The 6,766-nt window shown below is 54.9% G+C and overlaps 1 long non-coding RNA gene across 1 annotated transcript; it reads left to right on the top strand.

Moving 5' to 3' along the window:
• The first annotated feature begins 1,399 nt into the window (after positions 1-1,399).
• LOC123393571 lies at positions 1,400-5,544 on the top strand. The gene is made up of 3 exons (XR_006608404.1): positions 1,400-1,585; positions 3,395-3,713; positions 4,393-5,544. It is a non-coding gene; the product is annotated as an uncharacterized LOC123393571 (long non-coding RNA).
• Positions 5,545-6,766: the final 1,222 nt, after the last annotated feature.

Raw genomic sequence — 6,766 nt, 5'->3', positions numbered from 1 at the left:
TGGGGGTGGTGATGGGGAAGGGGAGCTTGGGAGAAGGCTGAAGCAGAGTGTGTTTGGTAAGGAATACCTTTGCCTCTCCTTCAGGATTCATTTGCTTGAATCAGTCAGTTATTGGCAATTGGCCTCTAGTTTCGATGCAAAAGGGAGTCAGAATTGTAGCAGAATTGTCTTTGAAGCCAACAGTCTTGAAACTCATCTTGGTTCTAGTCATCCCTAACTGGATCATCTTGGGCAAATCATGTTGCCTCTCAGAAGCTCAGTTTCCTCATCTGTTAAATGGGTACACCACTTCCTAGGGTGATTGTGAAGATCAGGAGGGTCTTATTAAATACCTAACACAGAGGCCTCTCCTTTGCAGGAGAGCTTTTATTAGTAGATGCTCCCAGAGTATTTGAAACACTTAAAACCTATTTGGATCCATCACTGAAATCACAATACCCGATTAAAACTAATTGGTAGCTCAACTAGAGCCAAATGCCACAGGGCATTCGTGGGGAAAAATTCACATCCCTCATTTGTATAATACACAGGCTGCTCTAAGAAAATACCATGCACTGAATGGCTTAAATAATAGAAATTTATGTCTCACAGTTCTGGGGCTGGAAAGTCCCAGATCAAGGTCCAAGAGGGTTTGTTTCTGGTGAGGGATCTCTTCCTGGCTCACAGAAGGCGGACTCTTCACTGTCCTTACGTGAGGGACACAGAGGGAGAGAGGAGATCTCTGTTGCTTCTTCTTCTAAGGGAACGAATCCTGTCAAGAGACCTTCCACTTCACACTTCACCTAAAATGAACTCCCAAAGGCTCCAGCTCCAAAAACTATCAACTGGGAGCTGGGGCTATAACACATGAATTTGGGGGAGGGGTGGACAACTTTTTGTCACCTCTGGCCCAAGCCTTGGTATCCCCTGAGGTACCCTATGCCACCTTGGGCTTCTGGGAACAGGGAAATGGAACTTGACAAATGTTATGCTGATACCTTCCTAACCTTCCTGAGCCTCTCTGGGAGAGGTAGCCCCCTAATATCTTTTAGGTCTAAGATGGTCTATCCCAACGCAAGGTGAGCATATTTTCAGGGACACACATTCATAAACCTCACAACAAGACCTTCTTGAAGTGGCCCTGATCACTGCAGGGTCCCACAGAGGAGAGCCAGACGGGGCCCTGGCTCCAGAAAGTCAGCCCCCAGGTATTCCTGACCAGCCTCACCTCTCTCCTGTCCCACTGTCATCCAGCCCCCAGGTATTCCTGACCAGCCTCACCTCTCTCCTGTCCCACTGTCATCCAGCAGGAGCTGGTGACCAGTTGGCCAGCTGGGCCATGCCGCTCAGCCAATCAGCACTGTCCGGCAGTTGGTTCCCCGGAGATGGAATCAGTTAAACCGACAGAGACTCCCTCAGACTCCTCCGTGGGTCAGGATTGTTCGTTGGTCTAGGCTCAGCTGGGAGGGCAGTTACTGGAATGTTCGGGGTCGGTGGGGGGCACCCACAGTCAGCAAGGTCAGGCCACGTAGGGACACAGTGTGTAGAGCCGCCCTGGGCCTGGGGAAGCCCTGACACCTGCTGCTTGTGGTGGGCAGAGGAGGAGGTGAGGATGGGGGAGTCGCTATCTGGCCATGAGAGGGGACAGCATGCCGCAGGGCTGGGCAGGAGGAGAGCTCTCCCGGCTTAGGCCCACTTCCAGGGGCCAGACTCCCACCCGTGACCTGAAGTCAGGCCTCACTGAGAGTGCAATATGCACAGACTGGGACCTGAGGGGGGGTGGCTCGGACACAGGGATTAGGGCAGGCCCCAGGATCTGACTTGTGGGGGTGAGGACAGCACCCACCATGCTTGGTGTGGGAAAGGATGGGGCGAACCCTGATTTTACTTCTACCAAATTCATTCCCGTGGGTCCATGGGAGGGCAGCCTGGGAGCTGTGGCCTGGATGGAGAGGGACCCCCAGTGCTGAGCTCAAGTGCAGCCTGCGGTACCCCACTGTACTGCAAGAGGGTGGGCTGAGGGGCCTCGGTACCCTCGGGCCACGTGCCCCGTTCTGACATGACAACAGCCACCTGGGCGGCTGACAAGGCCCCTCTCAGGGCCTCTGGCTCCCTCTGTGTTGATTCGAGGAGCAGGTCCTCCATCGGGGGGGTCATGAACATGAGGACCGTGCCCTGCTGAGCCACTGAGCCCCCTCTTCCTGGAGGGCTGTCCCGGGGGGATGGCCCCCATCTCCCCGCTGGTCCGTCAGGGATCCCAGGGCTAATGTGGTACCCAGGAGGACACTGCCTCTTCCATGACAGCCCTTGTCACAGGCCCATGCAGGTATCCAGTGAGGCCACAGGTCTCCGACAGCTTCCCCAGAGCTGCTTCCCCTTTCTCCTCCGGCTTCAGCCAGAGCCTGTTCCCTTTGGCCTTGGAGCTACCAGAGGAAGATGTGGGCTCAGAAAACATGCTCACGTTGATGGGTTCTTCCAGCTGCCAGAAAACCAACCCAGTGGGGACTGTGGGTGGGGAAAGGCCTCCCTCCAGCTCTGGGAACTCCCGTGATCACACAGGCCCAACATGGAAGCTCTGGGCGGAGCATGGGAAATGGGGGTGCACTGAGGCTCGTGTGGGTGGGAGGGTGATGAATAGGAGGACAGAGGGAGAAGTCTCCGTTCTGGGTGCTTCTATCAGGCCCTCGCCCCAGCTGCCAGGTTTATCCGAAGTAAAGACATGACCCAGACGAGCTCTCTCCGCTCCTGAAGTGGCTTCAAGAGTCCACACAGAAGGGAAGGGTTGGGGAGAGTCCACTCGGGGCCAGATTGCTGGGTTCCAACAGCAGCTCCCGCATGGAGGCACCCTGTGGCCCCGAGGGTGAGAACAGCACATTTTCTGTGCTTCTCTGTGCTTTCCTCAGTAAAGCGGGCGCAGTGAGAGCATCCCTGTGTGGGAAGAAGTCATGAGCCTGTAGTTCCTGTCCTGGGCTCCGAGAAGGGACAGGTGCCCAGGAAGCCCCCCACACAGGACAGCGGTGGGTCGGAAGGGGTTCAGAGCACAGAGGGTCCCGCGGGCAGGGCACACACCTGCTGGTCACTGGTGACCTGGGAGTCCTCCAGGCCACAGAGAATTGAAGCTCTGTCCCGTGGGCAGGGAGATCCCTTTGAGATGTCTTTGGGCAGAGTTGGGGGGAAGGGGGGCAACAGCACAACCAGGATGGCCGGAGGCCCTGTGTGCCGCGGGGCATGGTGGGTCCAGCGCCAGGGCCATAAACTTAGGAGGCTGAGCTGAAGAATCATCTGGGCCCTCAGCTCAGGGGGTGTGTTTGCTAAGTTCGCCCCTCCCCCCACCACACAAGTGTACGAGCACACGGATAACAGACCCACTGAGACGTGCCCACATTCAGACACAGCCCTGCTCTCCTCCCCGCAGCCCAATTGCTGACTGAGGCCACCGGAGAGGCTGACAGGCTGACAGGCTCCCTGGGCACCAGGACAGGGGACCCACCCCCCTCCCCCGACACCCCTGTGCTCTGCATGGACAAGGACAGACAGACAGCTCCTCGAGGGCCCATGGCCACAAGAGTCAGCCACACCGGCCCCTGCAGCTGGGGCAGAGAGGCTCAGAGGAGGTGAAGGGACTGAAGGACCCGCTCACCAGGCTCCGCCCACTCCCAGGGCCCCTTGGGTCCCCAGCACCTTCCTCCAGGGCCTCCTGCGCTGCCCGCTCCTCTGAAGGTCTTCAGTGACAGGTAAGGCTGAAGCACGACCCGGGGCTGCTGCACAGGGCAGATGGGCACCCACTTGGGCTCTAGGGGCCGCTTCTCCTGCATCCAGTACCGGGTCTCCCCCCCCCACCTCCCTGGCTTTGCCCTAGAATGCCCAGCCCCCCACCCCCACTCAGCCCACCTGAGCTCTGGCCCTGCCAGGAGCTTTCCTGTCCCCTAGGGAACCAGATCTATGGCAATTTCCATTAACCCGCTGATGGTGATTGATACGCTTGCCAAAACGGACTCGAGGCACACTGGGAGGGAACTGCACACACCCCGGACAGCAGGGAGTCCTCAGAGCTGAGCCTGTGCTTCTCGCTGACTCTGCCCAGCGGGTGCTTGACTGTGCTGTGGGCAACGAGTGGTCAGACTCGCAGAGGGACTGACAGGGGTAGAAATCCCAGAGGCCGGACCCAGCGAACACTGCCCGAGTCCCTGACCCTGCCCAGTCTGCCTGGGGAGAAGAGGAAACACAGAGCTGGCCCTGAGATCTGCTCCCCACTCCCTACCCCCGCGCCCCTCGCCCCCACCCTGTCCATCTTGGCCTCCCATTTGGAACAGGAAGTGGGGAGCACAGAGCAACACCCAAGACCCCACAGAGGGGCAGCAGGAAGGATAGAAACGCTCAGGCCTTTCACTGTGTCCTTTTGCTAATCCACAGGTGCGGATCCGGTTTGGATGCTGATGGAGAGGAAGGAGGCGGCCCCACGGGTGGCTCCCGCCCCCCACAAGATGCCCCGCCCCTCTCCTGTGGGCTCAGCTTCAGTTTTCCAGGCTAAGGGAGGCCTCAAGGGCACAGATGCCTCCTCCCTGTCCCACGGGGACAGGACAGGACTTGACGGCCCCTGGAGAGATCCTGTGCCTTCTGGCTTCCCCTGGAAACGTGTGCCTGGCAGGCCTCCCTCGTGCTGTGCTCCTGGTCTCAGCCCTCCCTTCTGCCAGGAAAGGGCCTGGGCTGGAGGGAGAAGCCTGGAACCTGCCCGCGGTCCCTGCTGGGCCAGCTGGGGCCACTTCCTAAACTCCCGGGGCCTCGGCCTTCTCCTCCTCCTCCCGCGGGAGACCCTGGGACAGCCTGTGAGCAGGGCGGACAGCTGGGAGGGGGGCGTCCAAGGGACCAGGGCTGAACAGGTGATGCTCCTCAGATGCCCGGGTTCAAGGCCTGTGGCGCCACCTGCTGGCCGTGTGCTGTGGGCACCAGTAAGAACCTCTTTGTGCCTTTGCTGTCCTGCCAAGGTGGTGGTAATGAGGGAACCGCCTCCGCTGGCGTCTGCGCAGAGACCCAGGGCGCATGTGGGCTTCTGGGCGAGGGTCAGCCCTCATTCCGGTTCGCTGCGGGGAGAGCCTCAGAGCTGCATGAGCTTTCCGAGCTCGGCCATCCTTGTCCACCTCAGGCCTCAGTCCGGAGGCTGGGGGGAGCTAAAGGTTGGAGCGTCCTTCAGCAGCCTCCCGGGGAGCCAGGAGTCCTTCCCTCTGCACTCTCCAAGGCTCTTGTACCCTACTGTTGTCATTGACAGAATTGACTCATCAAGTCTTTCATTTGATTGGAACGTTTGCTCACATTTTTTTTAACGTGCTTTGCGCATTCACTTTTCTTGTGAGTTTTCTTTCACATTTATTTGGTTTTTCTGTTCCTTTATTTGTAATGTTGATTAAATCTTGAGCTTCTTTTTAATAACATGTTTTCCTCCTTTCTTTTTAGGAATTCGTGTTAGGGATGGTCCAAGGTTATGCCCCACTCTCTTAAGACTTTATCTTATTTAAGTTTCTGCATGTAGTTATTGTTCCCCCAATTTAAATAAAATGAAAGATTATGAGAGGTTATATAAAGTGTATATGTACTGTATAGAGGGTCTCAATGAATACCAATACACCCATCTGTCAGCTTCAGAAATGCAATACTACCTTACATTTTGAAGTCTTTCGTGTACTTCTCAATAATCCTATCTCCTCCGTCACCCTTAGGGTAAGCACTATCCTGGATTTTCATTGATCACTTGCTTTTCTTTATATATAATATATATATATATATATATATATATATTTTTTTTTTAAATTAGAGAGAGAGCACATACAAGCAGCGGGAGAGGCCGGCAGAGGGAGAAGTACACTACTCACTGAGCAAGGAGCCCTATGTAGGACAAGATCCCAGGACCCTGGGATCATGACTTGAGCCAAAGGCAAATGCTTAACTGACTGAGACACTCAGGCATCCCACTTATTTTTTCACACTACATGTCTTTCTGAGTCCATGACTGTCCAATAGTATGTAACAATTGCAAAATTCAGTAGCATGCAATGACATGCTATTTCTCAGACATGCATCTAGGGGTTCGTTGGGTTTGACTGGGGTAGGCTCAGCTGGTTTGTGTTTCGGATCTAGGCCTGCTCCATGTAGATCTCCTTCTCCTGGAGCACTTGTCTGTCCTAGGCATCTGGGGCGCTTGTCTGTCCTAGGCATTCTCTTCACATGGCCAAAGGCAGGTGCCCAAGAAAGCAAAACCCAAGCAGGTAAGCATGATTTTAGCCTTCACTCGTGTCATACTCCACAACATCTCAGGGGCCGACGTGAGTCCTATGGCTCAGCTTGAAATCCAGAGGTGATGAATTCTTTGCCCACCATGAGGCCTGGGGAGGAGAGTTGATCAGTCCTATCACAGCAGGAAGCCACAACTGTGTTTGTCACTCAGTCTACCAGAACGCACAATATGATTCCATCTCGGAACTATGTAGTTCTACTTCTCCATTATAACTGCTGGGTAGTACTCTGCTGTAAGGACTATTTCATGTTTCTATGATTCTGTGGACACTTGAGCTTTGCTAATATGACTCTGCTTGGAAAAACGCTTGTATCTGTCTCCAGGGCAAGGGTCTGGAGAATTGCTCAAGATTAAATCACTGTAGAGCAAAATAACCCCAAACTTGGAAATTGAGCAAAAAGATGATCATACAACCTTCAAATAGAATTGTAAGAGCATTTTCATCAAGCTTCCTGAAGCTCATCTAACTCAGGAATGTAACTTATTAATGGTTAGTTT

Source organism: Mustela putorius, unplaced genomic scaffold (assembly GCF_011764305.1).
Source record: "Mustela putorius furo isolate JIRA1106 unplaced genomic scaffold, ASM1176430v1.1 tig00000874_pilon_pilon_pilon, whole genome shotgun sequence".
Classification (NCBI taxonomy): domain Eukaryota; kingdom Metazoa; phylum Chordata; class Mammalia; order Carnivora; family Mustelidae; genus Mustela; species Mustela putorius.
Note: the sequence above shows the minus strand (reverse complement) of the source record. Positions and strands in the feature narration are given on the sequence as shown.